Raw genomic sequence first — 20,326 nt, forward strand, 5'->3', positions numbered from 1 at the left:
TGTGCATTCCATTTCAACAACCCGTTTCAAGGAAATTTGCCCATTCTCCTGCTCTTACATAAGTAAAACCCGCTGTTAAATCCACTGCAGCTATGTATTAATGAATGGCCCTTAACATTACATAGTCCTCGTGTCTAAACGACGCCCCCTGCAAGCCAATGATATGATCTTCCTCACTTTTGGCAGCATGGACACAGAAACTTAACGTGATGAAAAGCCAGCTAGGAGGAGGAGGAGGAAAGAGAAAAGTAGAAGGCAGGGAGGTTAACCAGAATAACGTCCGGTTGGCTACCCTACACCGCGGAAATGGGAAAGGGGAAAACAAAGATCACAGGGAGAGAGAGGAGGGAAGGAAAGAAGAAAATTGCGGCGAGTTCGCTGACGCGTGTGGTCTTACAGAAATCGCGTTAGTAGTCACAGATGGTCGCACAAACCCGTGGTCCTTAAGAAACACAAAAGCGCCTTCACCGCTTTATGGGCCGACGGGCGATGGGGGCGGTGTTCTAGCAGCACCTGCACAGAAAGCGGCCGATTGTCCAGTTTTTCGAAAGCTTTGGCAAGTTCTTGTCTCTCTGGGGCATATCTTGGACAGTGGCACAGCAGGTGGTCGATGTTTTCTTCGGTGCCACAGACCTCGCATGCTGCACTGTCAGTCACTCCAATTAATGTAGAGTATACCTTTGTGAAGGCCACTCCTAACCAAAGGCGGCAGAGAAGCGCAGCTTCACATCGAGGAAGTCCGAGTGGAGGTCGGAGTTGTAGGGAGGGGTTTAGTCGATGCAGTCGCGTAAGTCGTAAGTTTGGCTAGTTCCACTCGGTCACTGTGAAACTGCGTGCCAGGTGTCGAAGCTGCCTTGCAGCGTCAGTCCTCGAAAGCGGAATTGAAACGCTGTGCTCTCCTTGATGTGCTGTGCGAGCAGCGTTATCGGCGGAATCATTTCCACTGATTCCACAGTGACCAGGTACCCATTGAAGAACGACCTCGTGAGAAGCCAGCTAGGAAGGTACACAAAGCAGGTCAGGTGCGTGTCCAGGTGCAGTAAGGGGCGTTCTTGCGTCAGAGAACCCCCCCCCCCCCCCCCCCCCCACCTCGCTCATTTTAAGTGTTATTTTAACCCGTAAGGCAACTCCTCCGTCACAAATGAAAGAGTGGCGAGAACGTTCACTACGCTCAATCGAATTGAGTGACATATAGGACCTCATGGGTGTTTAATCACTGCAATTCTCAATATGTTACTCCCTTGGCCATACAAATGCGTTAAATAATGCTTCTGTCGTCAAAACTTGAATACTATAATAATGCATAGCGCCAGTCCAATCAAGTATGTCCTTCTAACAGGAAACTTATTTTGCAATAGGGACGTCTACTGCTCATACTTATACTCGCGGACTGCTTTCTGTAGCAATGAAGGGAAAGCTACGGGTGCGAAGCTTCTGCACGTATACTACTGCGCCAAGTGTTCCGGCAGGGTTTGACAGCGCTTTTGATTGCTTGAAACGGATACGTGGGGGGGGGGGGGGGGGGAATGAATCAGCGTAGCTTGTGCGACGCTTTCCCCCATTTACCGAAACTCGCAGGGAAAAGCTGAAAAATAAGTCAGAGCTTACGCTCAATGGTTAATTTTCTTTTATTTTGATGTTGCTAATAATATATGTTAATGCGTTCTCTTCCCCACCTTAGGCTAACGTGGATGAAAATGAATGGCTCTTTCCGGAGAGCTCTCACTTGCATGCGCTTTGTATGGTTCGCTTTCCCTTCATTGCCACATAAGGTTGTCCGTGAGTATAGCAACGTTCTTAATGCTAAATAAATAGTTAATTAATTAGTTTCTAAATAATTCGTTGGCTAATAATTCGAATACATTCAGGGGCCGTAGGGTGTTTCAGTAGGCTGTGACACTTAAAAAAAGCACTGATCACATTAACACGTTATGAATACAATGGAGGTTATTCCAATCATTACAATATTGAGGAACGAAGGTAGGAAAGTGGTGGTGGTGGTCGGGGTTAGCGTGGCAACGAGGAACAAACATTTTATGATGATGGTCGATACGAGGTGATGAATGAAGGATGGTTAAGTAAGTCTTGCTTAAACAGGGTGTTATGGTAATAAATCGTATGAAATAAGGCGAAACGTGCAATTTTCCTACGTGAAAAAAGCGATGGAAGTCGTAACGTTGTTTTCATAGATGAAACACTCGAAACATTGGAGCAGTGAGAGAAAAATTTCTTCGTTCATTCGGGCTATTCGCTTAACAGTGATCGACGATGGTTTCTGCTAAGTTCGTACCTTAAGGAAAAGTAGAAAAAATTATATATATAATCATAGCATAAGAGACTAACAAACAAGGACACCAAAGACAACACAGGGGAAATGACTTCTACTTATTGACTTAAAGAAATGGTGAATTCATGGAAATTAAAGTGGATGAAAAAACAACTTGCCGCAGGTGGGGAACGATCCCTCGTCTTCGCATACGCGTGCGATGCTCTACCAATTGAGCTACCGCGGTGCGGTTCTCCCATCCACTCACAAAAGTTGCCTTCACAGTTGCCTTCCCCCAAAAAAGATCACGTACTCGTGATGCCTGCGGCAGAAAGGATGTTCCACATCCGCCGCCAAAGTTTATGAGTGGTGGCGATGGCTGACACTCCCGGGTTAGCTCTAGTAGTAACACATAAATTCCCCAGAAAGTGCATGGGGGAGGCGCCCCGCGGTAGCTCAATTGGTAGACCATCGTACGCGTAATGCGAAGACGTGGGATCGTTCCCCACCTGTGGCAAGTTGTTTTTTCATCAACTTTCATTTCCATTAACTCATCATTTCTTTGTGTCGATTAGTCTGTAAAAGTAATTCCCCTGAGATGTCCTTGGTGTCTTCGTTCGTTGGCCTCTTATGCTATGATTAATAAATATCGGGTCTCTCGGTTAACCACTTTCTTCTCGTTTATATATATATATATATATATATATATATATATATATATATATATATATATATATATATATATATATATATATATATATATATATATATTGTAACAAACAGTTACGACAACCGTTTCTACGAAAACTAATTTATTCTGGGCGAACCTGTGCCGCCCGTCAACAAAAATCGACTGAATACTCGGAGCGGTGACCCGATACCCAGGGTCGACACCATCAGGGTCCTGGGTATGCTCATAGAATCACGCGGCGGCAACGGCACTGCGTTACGCAAGATAATTGCGAAAACCGACAATTCTTTTCGCCTCGTCCGAAGGGTCACGAACAGACATCGTGGCCTCAAGGAGGACAACCTGCTTCGGCTCATCGACGCCTTTGTGCTGTGTCACTTCACCTACACGGTGGCCAAGCACAACTGGCTCAGAGCCGAGCGGGAAAAGCTTAATGCCCTCATTAGAAAATTCTTCAAGAGAGCCCTCGGGCTGCCCGTCAGAACGCATACAGAGGACCTCCTTCGGCTCGGCATACACAACACCATGGAGGAGATAGCCGAGGCTCAGGAACGGGTCCAGCTAACTCAGCTGTCCACCACGCCGGCCGGCAGGCGTATCCTCGAGGAGATCGGACTCGCACCCACCAAGAACTTGGCTGAAGACACCCAAATCCCCAGAGAAATAGGGGAGAAGATCGTGGTCGCCCCTTTGCCCCGCAACGTTCATCCTGTTCACAACGAAGGTCGTCGCAAGGCAAGAGCATTGAATATACTAAAGCAAGTAAACAAGGTCAAAATCGCAGCAAGCTTCGTGGACGCAGCTGCATACCGAGACGGCAAGGCTTTTGCGGTTTCCGTCGTTGACACTCTGGGCAAAGTCATCAACTGTGCTTCCGTCCGGACGACGAACCCAGAGGTGGCCGAGCAAGTGGCCATTGCACTCGCCATGCAAGACGGTCGGAGAGACAGGGTGTATAGCGATTCGAAAGCCGCCATCAGGGCATTCCAGAAAGGCCGGGTAGCCCGGCAGGTAGTTCAAATTCTGAAAGGCGCCAAACACGGCAACACCTCCATGCACTCGATCCTTTGGTTCCCTGCACACGTCGGGGCGATTGAGGGGGTTCCTCTGAACCTCAACGAGTCTGCCCACGAGGCTGCGCGTGACTTTACCGACCGCGCTGCCCTCGGATCGGGCGACTCTCACCCCGGACACAGAGACGCTCCTCTCACACACAACGAAATCACTAAATTCTTTTACTTAGAGAGAAGGGTTTTGCGCCCCCCTCACTCCAAGCTAAGCGGGCCGCAGGCGGTCACACTAAGACTTCTGCAAACGAACTCCTACCCAAATCCGGCGTCCCTTAATAGCATATATCCCGAGATTTATCCGAATTGTTCTTGCATGGCCTGTAGTGAGGTAGCTACGTTGCCTCATATGCTCTGGGAGTGTGGGTCGCTGGGCCCGAAGTTCACCAAGGAAGAGTGGGACGCGCTCCTGCGCAGTCCCGTCTTTGAGGACCAAATCCTGGCCGTCCAGCGCGCCCGCGATCGGGCCGGCAGGCTAGATCTGTCAGTCCCGTCGTGGGATTAGCCGGGTGCGCGTTTTATCGCGCTTTGCTGGACCAAATAAAAGTTTATTCACTCACTCACTCACTCACTCACTCGCTCACTCACTCACTCACTCACTCACTCACTCACTCACTCACTCACTCACTCACTCACTCACTCACTCACTCACTCACTCACTCACTCACTCACTCACTCACTCACTCACTCACTCACTCACTCACTCACTCACTCACTCACTCGCTGAACAGCAACAACAAAACGTTCCTCGATCTACGCTTCTTCGAACGTCGTTCTCTTTGTCGCCTCCTGTCGCGTGCCAAGCGTCCGATTCTCGCGCACGAGCCGCCGGTCTGTCAGCACCGGCCCAGCGTTGCCTTGCGGAGCTTTGCGGGACGCTCGCGGTGTGGCGGCTCTTTGAAACGTAGTTGGGATGCGTCGGTCGTCTTTGTCTCCTCGCAATGCTGGCGGCAATATATACATATATATATTGTAAAGGCGTTTGTTAGTGAGCGGTTTTTGTGACCGACCGTTAGAGTAGGGCACGGACTCCCAGCGCGCAGCAGCGTTTCCCGAGCAAGAGCGCCGAAGAGAACGACCCACTAGAAAGCGCTGGAGAGGACATCCAACTATACCGCTCCAATCCTCCTCTACAATTACTCCCAGGAACAAAAAGGGAACCACCTGGTGACCTAACAGCTTTTCACTATGAGTAGGTCATAGTAGGTCTTGAGGCGGTTGACGTTGACAATGTCTCGTCCATGACGGCATAACCGAAGATGGCTCAACGGGTTCGACCACGCAGATGACGGGGGATGCGCGTTCGACGACACGGAAGGGCCCCTTATACTTGGGTAGTAGTTTTGAAGAGAGGCCAGGTGTAGCGGAAGGAACCGTGAGTCACACACGCGCTTCAGGAAGGAAGGTGGGCGCAGAAGTGGTGTCACCGCGAGTGCTCTTCTGGCGCTATTGGTCATTGGAGGTAAAGGCCCGCGCGAGATCGCGGCGCTCTTCAGCATGTCTGGCCGTGGCACAAATGGGAGCACATTCAGATGTATCCGGTAGAATTGGGTCGATGGTGTGCGTGCCGACCGTACAGTAAGAAAAAGGGTGAAAAGCCGTTGGTGCCCTGAGTAGCGGTGCTGCGCACGTAGGTCACGAAGGGCAGAATGGCGTCCCAATTTTTGTGGTGGGAGGCTACGTGCATGGCAAGCATCTCGCCGAGCGTACCATTGAAGCCTTCCGCATGGCCATTGGTGTGAATCGACGAGGCAGGAAGGAGGCAACATCGCGCGCTGTAGCTGCGGCGAGGGCTGCAGTTTCAGCATATTGCATGAGGTGGTCGACTGCCACAATGGCCCAGTGGTTTCCAGCCGATGTCAGGGGAAGGGGCCCAGACAGATCGATGCCGACGCGCTCAAACGGCCCGGTAGGGCAAGGTAAAGGCTGCAAAATGGCTGGCGAGAGGCGGGTGAAGATTTCCGGCGCTGAAAATCGGGGCAAGAGCGAACTAACTTCTGAACGTAGCTGTACATCCCTCGGCAGTAGTACCGCTGTAGAAGGAGCTGGTATGTTTTGAAAACTCCCGAGTGGGCACACTAAGGATCGACGTGGAAAACTGTGCATATCTCTAATGCAGATTGCTAGGTACAACTAACAACCACAGGCGCCCGTCGGGGTTATAACTGCGTCGATGAAGCAGGATGTCACGAATGGCGAAATGGTGAGCCTGACAGCGTAACGTGCGAGTGGTTGTTGGGCTGATGAACCAAAAAGCAAGTCTATAAGCAAGGCAATCCAATGGTCCTTGCGCTGCTCAGAAGCGATGGTAGAAAGGTCGAACGAAGAAGCGGTAAACTGAGATAGTGAGCAGCAGGCATTGTCATCAGGTAAGGGGGAGCACGAGAAGGCGTCTGCGTCAGAATGCTGGCGTCCGCTACGGTACAGCACGTGGATATCGTAGTCCTGTAGACGAAGTGCCCATCGGGAAGGACGGCCTGAGGGATCTTTCAAGGACTACAGCCAACATAGCGCATGATGGTCCGTGACTACATCAAATGGACGGCCATACAAATAAGGCCGGAACTTAGTAAGAGCCCAGATGATCCAGGCATTCTTTTTCCGTCTGAGTGTAATTGGTCTCAATTTTATAAGCGTACTACTTGCATAAACTACGACATGCTCAGGAAACCCTTGTTTGCGCTGGGAAAGCACAGCGCCGAGGCCAACACCGCTGGCATCTGTGCGCACCTCGGTAGGGGCTGTCGGGTTGTAATGTTGCAAAATTGGCGGAGATGTTAGCAAACGACGGAGCTTTGTGAAGGCCTCGTCGCACTCGGACGACCACGAAGTGAGGGGTCTGTTACTTCTAAGTAGCTTCGTCAGGGGTGATATGATGGCGGCGAAATTACGGTTGAAGCGTCTGAAGTAAGAACAGAAATCTACGAAACTGCGCCATTCTTCGACGGACGTTGGATTAGGAAATTCGGTGATCGCTATAAGTTTGGCTGGATTGGGGAGTATTCCATCCTTGAAAACGACGTAACCTAGAATTGTTAGCTGCCGAACTGCGAATCGGGACTTCTTTAGGTTTAGCTGTAGGTCAGCGTTTGTTAAACCTGTCAAAATACACCGGAGCCGTTGAAGGTGAGTGGTGAAGTCAGGAGCAAAAAGTACAACGTCGTCAAGGTAGCACAAGCACGTGTGCCACTTCAAACCGGGTAGAGCTGTGTCCACCATGCGCTCGAAAGTTGCCGATGCATTACAAAGTACAAAATGCATTACGTCAAATTCGTATAAGCCATCGGGTGTGACAAAAAGTGTCATTGGTTGATCGGCGTCTGCCATGGGTACTTGCCAATACCCAGAACGCAAATCTAGAGATCAAGAGAATTCTGCGCTTTGTAGACTGTCAATCGCGTCATCTATGCGCGGGAGAGGGTAGACGTCCTTGCGGGGTGATCTTGTTGAAGCGCCGGTGGTCCACAGGGAACTGCACAGAACCACTTTTCTTCGTAACAAGGACGACAGGTGATGCCTATAGAATGTTAGAAAGTCGTATCGCCAGGCGGCGAAGCATGTCTTCGACTTTATCGTCAATTACATGACGTTCTGCAGGAGATACACGATACTGACGTTGCCGCAATGGCGGTTGCGAGTCAGCGTCAATCCGATGAGTAACAGTGGACGTTCGGCCTAGAGAAGATTGCCCTACATCGAAAAAAGAACGAAATTGTTCTAAGAGGCACAAAAGCTGAGACCGCTGGACCGGTGTAAGGTCATTGGCAATAGAAGAACCGAACACATGACTTGGCGATAGGTCACACGTAGAAACAGCGCTGAGCGCACAGCGACTAGTACAGTAACGGTCATCGGGCACGTCCATAACTGGCACGTCCTCGATCGCTTCTACATTCTCTGGACATTCCCCTCGGAGCAGCATCACAGGGTATGGGAACGGGTTGCAAACGAAAATGGTGCTGGAGCCCTGTGTGATGTCCACTGTCGCAAGAGGTAGGAGCAGACCTTTCCGAGTGAGAAAGCGGTCAGATGGAGACAGTAGTGCAACAGTGTCTGATATTCCGCTGCAGTACATGGGCACGACCGTTGACACGTTCGGAGGAACGTGGGAGTCGGCTTGGACAAGTAGTTTCCCCAAAAGCGAATAAATGTCCGTGAGTGGCAAATTTAACAGCGGCGAGAGTTCTATTTCGGCCCGTGCGCAATCGCTAACGGCATCGTGGCGTGAGAGAAAATCCCAGCCGATGATAACGTCATGAGAGCACGAGGAAAAGATTATGAATTCGATGGCGTATAGAACGTCGGCAATGACAACACGAGCAGTGCAAGCTGCTAAGGGGTGAATATTCTCAGCACTGGCTGTGCGGAGGGACAGCCCGGAAAGGGGCGTCGTGACTTTCCGAAGTATACGGCAAAGCTTAGCGTCCATAACACATACGGCATCTCCTGTGTCCACTAGCGCAGGTGCGCGAACACCGTCAACGAACACGTCGATTACGTTCGAGGGACTGCGTTGAGGACTTTGACATTCCGGCGGCGCCGCAGCCCTTGTCTCTTGGACTGTGGCGATTAGTTTTCCTCATCCCGATTGACGGGGCGAGGTCGCATCGGCGACAGAGAGCGACGGCGAGGAGAGGGCGAACGGCGGGTAGTTAGCGTTGGGCGCAATATCGGCGACATAGCCGACGAGTGTTTGTTATATGGACGATTGGGCTGGCTGGTAACTGGTGGTGCGGCGCTAGGCGGCTGCTTACGATTACGAAAGCGTGCGATGTGACCGGCGTAGCCGCACGCAAAGTATATGGGCCAGTTGTGAACTTTTTTGTGAACGTGGACTTTTTGGGTGAAGGCAACCGGTCAATAAACCCACACATGCTACTTAAAGGCATCAATGTTGCCAGATTCGAGATCCTCGTTATGTAATGTACGTTCTCGTGACGCCTGCAGCAGAAAGGATGTTCCACGTCCGCCGTCAAGGTCTGGGAGTGGTGGCGCTGGCTAACACTCTCAGGGTTCTACTAGGAAACATTAATACCCAAGAAAGTGGATGGGGAAACGGTGCCGCAGTAGCTCAATTGGTAGAGCATCGCACGCGAAATGCGAAGGTTGTGGGATCGTTGTTCACATGCGGGAAGTTGTTTTTTCATCCACTTTCATATCGTTAATTTATCGTTTCTTTATTTCATTTATTAAGCACAAGTAATTTTCCCTATGTTGTCCTCGGTTTCACTGTCTGTTCGCTTCTTATATATATATATATATATATGGGTTGAAGAGTCATTTTTTCAAGACAGACAGGTAGGAAGGAAAGAAGGGAGGTAGAGAGTTTAACCAGAGCGGGTGAACCGGTTTGCTATCCTACACCGGTTGATGGGTACGTAGAATGATAAGTGGAATGCAGAGCTCAATGGATAAAGCGAACATACACACGATTTTAGCCGGCCACAATCCCCGCACACTATCGCAGCAATGTATCACGGGAACACGAACACCAATGAAGGCTGGAGCCGTTTATTCAGGTTTGTCGTCCTTAATAATTGCAGCAGTGCTTTCGTCACGTTCTGTCGCGATCGCTTACGAGGTCGGCATTCCAGAGTGGCTTGTTTTGAAAATAGTCTGTGATGAAAGCGAGCTGGCGCAGTAGCGAGCGGTCGCTTCCGTGCACTGTAGTCACACCGAACGTGTTCGAGGGCTCTTTTGCGAGCACAGTCATCACCACAGTCATCACACAGCCATTGGAATGCGAAAGGCAAGGGACTTCGCAGAGGCCACACCCAGTTATGGTCGACAACGCAAGGTAGCGGTAATTCAAAAGCGCTCACAGCAAGTATCAGATCAATTCCAGCTTGACTGCCGCACCAGAGCACACACGTGTTATTCAGGAACACTTGGGGCAGAAGGGAGAAAGAGGCCTTTAAAGGGGGCTTTGCTTCAAGATTTCGGGAGGGCATCACTGAAACGGGGTCATGTGTGGCTGCTGGGGCATCGGAATGGCTTCGAAGCTTCAAATCTGCTGCGATCTCGGTGATATGACCGAAAAGGGCGTTTTATACACCACACACCTGCCTTCTCACCCAGTCTTCGCGTGATATATTCAAGCGTGAAAAGATAGTAGCCATTTTCGCCACTCATTGTGCAAGACCACATAGACATGCAGAAAGGGAACGGAACACGAGCGCTAAGCCCCGTGTGTGAAATGAAGTGCAGGCATCCGCAAGAGCAGTTTTACCTTTGCACATGAGATTATGGAAATGTGCTATAATTATTCGCAATTTGAAGGAAGTATTGCTTGGTTCTTCGACGTGTCCTACGTGTTTGGTTGGTACTGACCATTGTGGAAACTGCTAAATTATCGATAACAACAACAACAAAAAAAAGAACAAAAGGAAAACGAAAAGAACATGACTTGTTCTGCTTACAAATTTAAATATAAGTTTGTGCTCGAGCCAGTTATGTAAGAACAGGCTCTGGCCAATAACACTTGTAAACGCAATGGCAGTGGAGCTGGCAACTAATGTCAAACAGCGTTTATTAAGTTGGACCATAAAAGCGTTGAGTATCTGACAAATGAATGCTACCAGGGCGTCGTACTGTGTATCCACTGTATATGACGAGACTTTCAGCCATGCTGGTTTAATGTGCTGTGATAGATTTTTATTTCTTGCTGTTATTTCTGTCTCGTTTATTTTTGTTTATCGCCGCGCCGTTATTAGAAGGAGAAAATCGGGCCGTGACCTTACTTTTTTGGAAGTATGTCACATGCTCTTCAGTTGCGCCAAAAATATTTTCTCCTTTCGTGTTTATTTTCAACATCGCTTCGTATCAGGTCAAATAATCGAAGTCCTCGAAGGCCATATCCTTGCGATCGCATGCAGTTTTACTAACCAATACAACTGTTTCGCTTCTGAACGTTCCAAGTTGCGTCTTGGAGGGCAAACTCGAAAAGCGGCAAAGCACCTTTTCGTTGGCGCGGAACTATTGCCTTCAGATGTTGGCTGCACGCCGTCAATCGGTATCTCATGAAGTGCGCAGTGCCGAAACCGAGTTCTCCCGCTCTGCGCCCCTGTTCTCGACACTGCAGAAAGGTAGACAAATCAACCCTCGCCAAAGCCTTCCCCCCCTCCCCCCCCCCCTGTTCCTGAGCAGCGAACCGTTTTCGTAAACACAGTCGCGTCCTTGTAGCTCACGATCAGCTCCTTGATAACTGCTGCCCGGGGGGAGTGCCAACCGCTCGGAGAGATTACGATCGCTCCCGATCGAACGTCATCAGCCCAGACGTGCCTGCTGTGCGAACACCCTTGAACCTTACACAGTGACTGCACTACTCTGTGCCCAGTTATGATGCAGAACTGTACCGGTTGTCCCGTATATAGGGTCTCCCAAGTAACTTGAGCCAAACTTTAAATGTATGCAAGCGCCACGCAGCTGGAGAGAACCAAGGTAATGCTGTTTGCCGTCGCTTGGAGATACTCGAATTATCTTTTTCATTCCACCTAATTCAAACGTAGTCTTAACTTCTGAAATATTATAATTAGATGAAAAGTGTAAGTGAGAAAATTGCAGAGCAGCATGAAAAACTCCCGATACGGATTTCGGTTGCTTAATACGTGCTATATAAAAGTGTTTTTCAAGAATGAAAGGACCCCGCGAATTCACGCGAAGTGCCTCGAGCGGCCAGTTGTGCGGCGATTTTTCGTGTATTCTCGGGCTTCTTTCATTCTTAGAAAAACACTTTATGTAGCCCGTATTGAGCAACTGTAAGTTATATTGGGAGTTTTATTGCCATAGCTACTATATGGACACTTCAGGCGCATTTATGCCGTCGGTGTCACCGTGATATTCCGCACAAAGTCCAAGGGCGATAACATCGTCGCCACTCACCATATGCTGTATGTGCGAGCCTGCGAGGGTGACTCGACGATGGCGGCTCAATCTCGCGCGCGCAAATAGAGGAAAGCGGGGAGGAAGCGCGCCGTCTTCCGTCGCGTGCAAGGCACCAGAGATAGGGAGGCCTTTTACTCTGGGAGCGGCTGCGTATGGTGCGGCGCGCGGGCCCTACCTTGAAAGCGATCTGTGATGGAGGCAGAGTACACTGAGGGCTGATAGCTTCGTGTGCACTGTGTTTTCGCCGCATAGTTCGTGTTGAAGCCAGAGGCAGCACGGATGTCAATTAGCCGACGATGACTGCTCAATCTCGCGCGCGCATGGGAGGAAAGCAGGGAGGAAGTGCGTCGTATGCCGTCGCGCGCAAGGCACCGAGGAGAGGCGAAGGAGGAGGAGGGGGTGGGGCGGACCCTATCTTGAAAGCGCCCTGCGACGAGTACAGATTCTAGTTGCGCTGTCACCTCATAGCTTCGTGTACTCTGTGCGTTTTCACCGCTCAGTTCGCATTGAAGCGACAGGCAGCACCACGATAAATTCGCTCGGTGCTGCAGCCGGGCTTCCTCACTCTTGCGTTTTGACGAGTTTCCGCGGTCATCGAGTAAGATGTGTTCAAGTTTGCTTGTGTGCCCGTGACACCATGCTCGTTAATTTAGTCAGTAAGCGAATGTTTACAGTTCATACGGGCGATAAAGCTACTATCGTTACTTAGTATAGCTGTCTACTAATTCGCTATCGCAATCGATGCTTCGCCTTTCGGGCGAAACTGCAACTTTTTAGCAAACCGAGAGCATTCAAAAGGCGCAGCGCGACTGAGACGGACGTAAAGAAACACAAAACCACATCATAAGCGCTGACTGACAATTGGTGTTATTTGAACCAAAACCCACCTATTTAGGCGCAAAAGCTTACCACATGACACCATATGTGGCAAGCCTTCGAGGTTTTGTGTTTCTTGGTGTCCGTCTCAGGCGCGCTGCGCCTCTTGAATAGCCATCAATTTTCCAATCAGTTTTACTGTAACCGAAAGCATTTCGTATGTGCTAACAACCATACATATGCCGTTTGCTCCGTTGTGCCTGCTGCACGTCAGAGCACTATTGTTGGGTCGCTCCTATTTTTAATCTACATCAATGACTTGCCATTTCCTATAGCCTCTAGAATACGAATTCTTGCTGATAATTGTGTACTGTACTGTCCTGTCAATAACCTCACCGCCGTCTCTTTCTTCCAGGAAGAGACGGCATATTTCATATTGAAGACTGGTCTGCTACATGGCTCATGTCCCTGAACTGCACAGACGGCACAGGTTTCATTCCATCATCGAACTTACATCCCCACTGCTTACAAGATTAATAAGTGTACTACATCTACCACCGATTCTACAAGTACTTAGGCATTCCCCTCTCCAAAGATTTGTCTTGGTCAGGTCATGTAATCCATATAACCAATTCCGCAAACAATATTATTGGTTATCTTCGCTGCAATCTCTTCATGGCCCGGCCATCCGTAAAATCACTTTTCTATAAAACGCTTGTACGACCAAAACTTGAATATGCATGTGCTATCTTTGACCCACACCAATATAATCTCATTAAAGCGCTCGAATCCGTTCAAAATTATTCTTTCAGACTAATCGTACCAAACTAGCGTTTCTTCACTAAAATCTAGACTACAGCTGTCGCCTCTTGCCTCTTGTCGTCGCATCTCTCGCCTTTGCCTCTATCACAGGCTTTTTTTTTTTTTTTTTATTCTGCATCACGTGAAAACCAGCTGGCTATCGTATTCGTCGAACAGGCCATCCGAACTCGGTAATCCCGCCACAAACCCGCACTACTATGCTCCTGCAGTCACTTTTTGTCCGAAGTGCCCGAGACTGAAATGGACTTCCGAGGCAAACTGCACTCATCCGCGATACAGCTTCATTTAGATCTGCCATAGAGTGTTTAGACTTATCTTTGTGATGTCGTCATCATCATTCCCGCCTTTTATGTGCTCACCTCATGTAATCTCCTATTGAGACCATTGAGGTATCAATAAATAAAAAAGATATAGTAATGACACCGGTATAGTGGCATTCGCTACCAAATTAATTTAGTGGAACGTTTTTTTTTTATTGCCGAACGTTGTAAAACAGATAGTAAAATGGCAGTAATGGGCGATAAATGTAGTGACTGAACCTGTTATTCTAAAAGTTTAATTTACTCTCGTTTACGGTATCAGCGGGAAAGCAGAGCAGCTCCTTCGTCTGCGAAGACACCTTTGTTTGGAATTGGATTGTCATTCTGCAAGGTCGCACATGTCTGTTGGTTTAAAGCAGAGCTTTATTTGTGAACCACTCCGGACTTTCCTGACCGTGGGTGATTGCTGCTGCCTTGACGATAGCTTACTTTGAAAATTTATCTGAATTAGATGCACGGTGTTCGAATAGAACCTCGGTTCCCCCTTGCAGCAACCCGATGCTCTCACCAATCGGCCACAGTCGCACGTATGTTTCTATTGTGCCGACGCCAACTAGCTTTTTGCGGTGATTGCCGCGGACGTCGCTTTGCGGAGCACGGGTGCGCGAGAGCTCGTGTTTGAGATGCGCGTTGGGCTGCGGTTGGACACATGGTAACGTAGGTGACGTGGTTTGGGCCTGGGCCTTTGGTGGGATCTTGCCATGAGATTGCAATCACATGCAGACTAATACAAGTTTCAGCTCCCTTTATGCGTTAAGAAAAAAAGAAAGCTTCGCTGTTCGATATCACATCTAATAGCCCAACGTTGTGTATATGTGTTGTGTGTGCGTGAATCTTCAAACACACGAACTGCGCACGCACAGTTAGCAAAATAATGGCAGGAAAGCAGGCTTCCATCACGAACGCAAAAGCAAGCAAGCAGGCAAATAAATATACTTAAGTAACTTTCACTTGCGTAGGTTAATTTCCTTCTCGTTCAGGAGAAAGTGCGCAGTGGTGGGTTCCCAACAATGTTCTGCCATACAATTTTCGATGCCTGTCAAAGCTATATTAGGAATCGCAGTTATACCCTAAATGGGAAGCATTGACAGCGATAGCAAAGTATTAGAATGTTACATGAATTAAGGCTCAGTATAAATTTATTGGTACTGTAAATTATAGTAAGCATTCGCTTACTAAGGGAAACATTAGCTTACAAACTATACACAGTGGTCGTCATACGCGCAAGGACACGCATGACCGAAGTATACACTCAATGACCACGCGCCCATACAATCATGACGCTTTAGTGATGGGGTGTGCTAGCAGCGGGGTTGTTTCAAACTGAATGTTTCGTGCTGCTGCTCCCTTTTTCCATAGCAACTGTGCCGCCACCTCCAAATCTGTGCAGATCCAACACTGGGCGTGCAGGACGAAAACGCGTATTAAGCTTCCAGCCTTCTCGGCTCGTCCTGGCACGCACAGCTGATCACGTGACCTCCGACACACGGTGCATGGGCTTCGTATGTGCTTGGCCGCACTGGCAGATTGGGCTCAGCGGGCTGGGTCCACTCTTACCGCGCATGCGCCGTCGCGCCGTAGACAGCACGGCGGCGACGGCGACCGTGCGAGCGGGCCTCGGGTGAGTCCGTTTAATTGCTATGGCAATAAAAATTATTCACTACACATCAAAGTAAAGACTTCAATGTCACATATTTAAGAAAGAATGTCTTTGTAAAGCCACGCCGTAAAGGTAGTGCTAGAGAATTGAAAACTTTGTTATTTCGTTTCGAAGTTAAAGCGAAGTTACTCTCTTTGGTCTATTTTCTAGTGTTAGGTTGGTGCCTTCTTGAAGTTTTACGTCAGTCTCGCCCACTTTTCTTGAACAGAAATAGAAACATAAATCTATAGATATTGAATTGCGAGCGCAGTGACATTCTAACCACGGCGTATATTTATGGTTATTTACGTGCTCCAACGAAAGAAGGGAGGGTTTTGGGAATTACAGGCCAGTGTGCATTTCTTCGTGTCTTACTGTGACACCTCAAAGTCGCTGCATCTGGTGTTCGTTTTCCTGCACGAAATCTTTAAAAAATTGCCTTTGGCAAATAGCACAATTATGACCCTCGGGCTAAATTACACGATGAAGCAGCCATTAATTCTACGAGAATACGATATGCTTATTGGAAAATTAACGTAAGTAAAGTAATTATCATTTTTACTGGTGTAATTAACATTTCATGTAATTAATTTGTGTCCGACGATGTGCATTGTAGTTCTTGCATAAAACAGCGTTTTCATTAAAATAACTGAAACGACAGTGCATTTTTACCGCGAGTTTGTTGGCGCGTGTCCCGAAACCAGTGCCATCCTCACAATTCACTCCAAGTCGATATGCCTTGCAAACTAAATGGCTACAATTCGTATATTGAAATGCGTGCCGTAAAATACATTAATTAAAAGTTAACTAATCTAATTATTTATTCAATTAAGCATTTTGATTTCTTGTAGAAGTATTGGTTAGAAGGGCTAGAATTGTGCTATCTCAAGGACCATTCTTAAAAATTTGGTGCAGCTAAGAAAAACGCCCTATATAATAGGATATACATTCTATATTACAAACATACATGAATTTCACTCACCGAGGAACTTTTAAAAGTAATCTTGAATTGCCATTTGTGGAGCCATCACCCACATGATGCTACCTCTGTTCTAATAGAGATATGGCCACATATTTATCGTCTTCTAAATTGGGGGCCTTATTTGCGTCAATACATCAATGGGGGCTTGAATCAGGCTCGATTCATGGTAAAAGAATACCCATTTGGTATCAGAAGATGTAGTAAACACGGATTATACTTATATTTGTTCTGCAGCTGTACTGTCATTGGTTGAACAATCTCAAGCCGGAACAGCATTCATTCGCTTCAGAAATAGCATAACACGATTCAACGCGCGTACTTCACCATCCCATATTTTAGTATTATTTTTATTTTGCAATGACAAGCGAGTGCCATGAAAATGTTGTAAGGGACCATCTCTCACCGAAGGAGAATCGCATAACATTAGTGAGCACCGAAACGTCTCAAGATTTTTAGGAGATACGGGACCGGAGTCCTCCCGGCGCTTTACGGCAAAATTTCGTTCAGGTTTCTTCCTCGCACTGAAACGAAACAACGTAGTAGTGAACGTTGGGTGTCGACTGCCAGTTCGAGAAGCCGGTTTTCGGAAGACATTGCCAGAGATATTTCCCACTGATGGCAGTGCCCGCAGACGCCAGCGTTGTCCTTAAAGATCTCGATCTCGATCTGGAATCAGCGCAATCAGGTCAATGCTGTTGCGTGTTGCTTTGCTGCTTCTGTGACGAAGTTGCAGCGTGAAATGCCTGCCCGAGGTGATGGCGTAACGCTTGATTTTTTTTTTTCAATTTCTGTATCGCGTGGCGAGGTTACATATGTGTCCTCGAGGTAGTGCACTTGAAACAGGCGGTCACAGTGGCCGTGATTGGAGAACTCGAGACCTTGCAGCCTTCACTTCCTGTTGTTCGACCAATCGAATGCAAGCTGAGGGTTACACATGTGTCGTACTTTCTGCACAGCTGCCAGAGGAAGAACCTTGGGCCCTTTCAAACGAAGCTTATATAGAGGGGTTCCTGTTCCAGGAGAAAGTTTTACTGTGCTGTAGGAACCACCGTGTCATCACTCGACGATCGGCAAGGGGCCTTACGTTTTTTTCCCACAGCTTATGTAATCGCGATGGAATTGTTCCACGCGTCCGTGCTGCAGCACATAGCGAAAGGCCTCGAAGAGCCCGAGGCTCAAGCGCAAGTGATACCCGAAGTGGCCGATACCAAAGCAGCTAGTGGTAACGTAAGGTTGGCGCCCGTACTTCCACTTTGTGACTTTTTCGTTTCCTCGTCCATCCGCGACAGCCCCATTAACAACGGCGAAGAGGACGTGAAGAGCGGACTGTCGGACGCCAGCAGTTCTGACGACGATGGCCTGAAGCGCCCCAATGACCTGTACGAGAGGTACCTGTTTCGAATCCGAACACAACGGGACGGCGAGTCTCACCGAAAGTTTCTGCAAGCGCTCAAGGACCAGGCCGACAACTGCGACTTTGGCGATTCCTCAGACCTCATGGTACGCGACCAGGTGATATTCGGCACCAACAATGCCGAGCTTCGAGAGCTTATGCTTGGCCAGCGAAACCTCACAATGGCCAAAGTTGAGGAACTGTGCAGAGCTGCGGACGATGGGATGCTCGGAAATCACCTCTTGGGCAACAGCAACAACAACGACCCCAACTTTCGGAAGCGGCGCATTCGAAAAAGGTATGGCCAGTCCGAGAGAAATCTTGATCAAGGAACAACTTGTGCCGCATGCAACATTGTCCATGGTTCCAGAAGCTGTCCTACGCAGGAGAGAATGTGCTACTTGTGCAGGAGAAGGGGCCATTTCGGACCAGAGTGTACCGCGGGGCCAGTTGTGATCGAAGATGCGCTCGAAAACAGCGATGAATTCGAGGAGTGCGAACGGTTCGGCTGGTTTCACCCAGACTTCTTCAAAGGATTCGGTGTGTTTTGATGAGTTATGAATGTCGAGTCATTCAGCCGCGGGAGGACCAAAGATTCCTTGATCAAATCGCTGGAAGTGGTGTTGCGACAAAAGTGAGCTATGTACTATTCGGCGGGAAAGCTTCCAGGCCGAAGCGCTCATCACTGTACATGACATAAGATATTGCGATGGTGCAACAGTTGTTGGAATCGGGCAACTGTAGCAGTACATTTACACTTGGGGTTCTACTGTGCAAAATTAAACCAGTGACGCAGTGAGTCGCACTTTTTCAAGGCATTATGCAGATTTAGGTATCGAGGGCTTCGGTCTGGAAACTTATGCGACAGGTAGCGCATATAGGCATTATTGAAGGTACCCGAAGACGTCGAATTTCTGTTGTTGTGTTCTACGGATTCAATACTTTATTAAAAATTTGGTTGAAACTCAACGTGTTGTACTCGCAGTGCGTAGTAACGTATTCTGTTGCATGAAGCGCTCAGCGACGGTTCCTGATGGAATGTGTCAGTAAGATTAATGGTTAAGTATGCCCTCTCTATTCTTTTTTCTTGAGTAAAGGTTGAGATAAAAGTTACTCATGCATTACATTGTACATGATAGATAAACGAAGAAGATAGATACGAGAAGTGTGGCACGTAATACCCTATTCATCCGCGCAAATACATCCTGGTGAGACATACAAGAGGGTTAACCAGATGGAGCGTCAGCAGCAGCCATTGCGTTCAAGAATTAGTATATTCACATGCTAATGAACTAAAACAATGAAGATTAGTACTCATTTGTACGTTTTGGTAATTTAGCAGCATACAAACTTTTGGTCAGAAAAATTTCAGGTCCTGAAATCAACTTAACAAATTTTACCATGATAACTTTTATCGGCTCCTTCGTCACTGTGTTGGTCGCTGAAATCCCAAAGTGCTTCACTAGAATATTATAAAGTAATAAAGTCATAGTGCCTCACGACGATTCGAACTCTAGGCCCGCAGCCTGTCAGTTGAAGGATTTAGCTTTCAGCCTTTTCGCATATAGTGCACAAAAGAATTATGCGCCCGAACCATACCATGCCTAGCCTGTTGAGCGTCTGTTACAATAATTGGCTGATCGCACGTTCTGCAATTTATACATAAACCAGTGTCGAGGCAGAATAATAGGAATGAAGCCAGTGGCGAGAAACGAGTTCTAGGATAGGAAATAGGAGTGAGAAAGAGGTCGTGCCTTTCCGCTTTTGCACCACAAGAGAGCATCACCGACACAAATGAAAACCGGCCAAAATTATTTTCTCTAAGGCTGGTCGTTTTCTTTTTCGGTGGTCGTTTCGGAGCACTCCAGAAGCAGTCATCTTATTCGGGGGGCCGAAAAATGATGCTCCGTCTACATTCGGCTGATTCTTTAAAATTAATGAAATTAGAGGCGGAGCGCCCCGAAATGCTCCCTCCGACGACGACGGAGCAATTGCGATATCGAGCCAGTTTATGGTCGCGTGAGTGCTAGCTATGCAGCTTTCATCAACGCCCTTTTGCTGGCGACAGCTCGGCTGTGTACACTGGTTTCGTATTCGTGCTGTCATGCTGTCATGCTTTGTGGGCTTCAAGTCGATTATGACAATGTGGCAGCGTTTGCATTTGTTAGCGGCACCTTCAGTTATTCCTTCGAGTCGAGAGGCGACCAGTGACAGTGACTCCATAGTATTGCTAAAAGCCTGCTCTGCTAGCGTAGGACTGCTTTGAAAGCGACAGACACTGTAGTGGTCGCTGTCACTGCCGACTGTTTAACTGAATTTATGTAACTGTAATTACGTTAAGCTTATGTAACTGTAATTATCCCAAGAAACTGTGATTTCATGCATGTTGCAGAACGAGGCAGATGGGCAGAGGCGGAGTGGGGAGCCCGAACTTGCCCCGTTATGA

The sequence above is a fragment of the Dermacentor andersoni genome, chromosome 2 (assembly GCF_023375885.2).
Source record: "Dermacentor andersoni chromosome 2, qqDerAnde1_hic_scaffold, whole genome shotgun sequence".
Lineage (NCBI taxonomy): Eukaryota > Metazoa > Arthropoda > Arachnida > Ixodida > Ixodidae > Dermacentor > Dermacentor andersoni.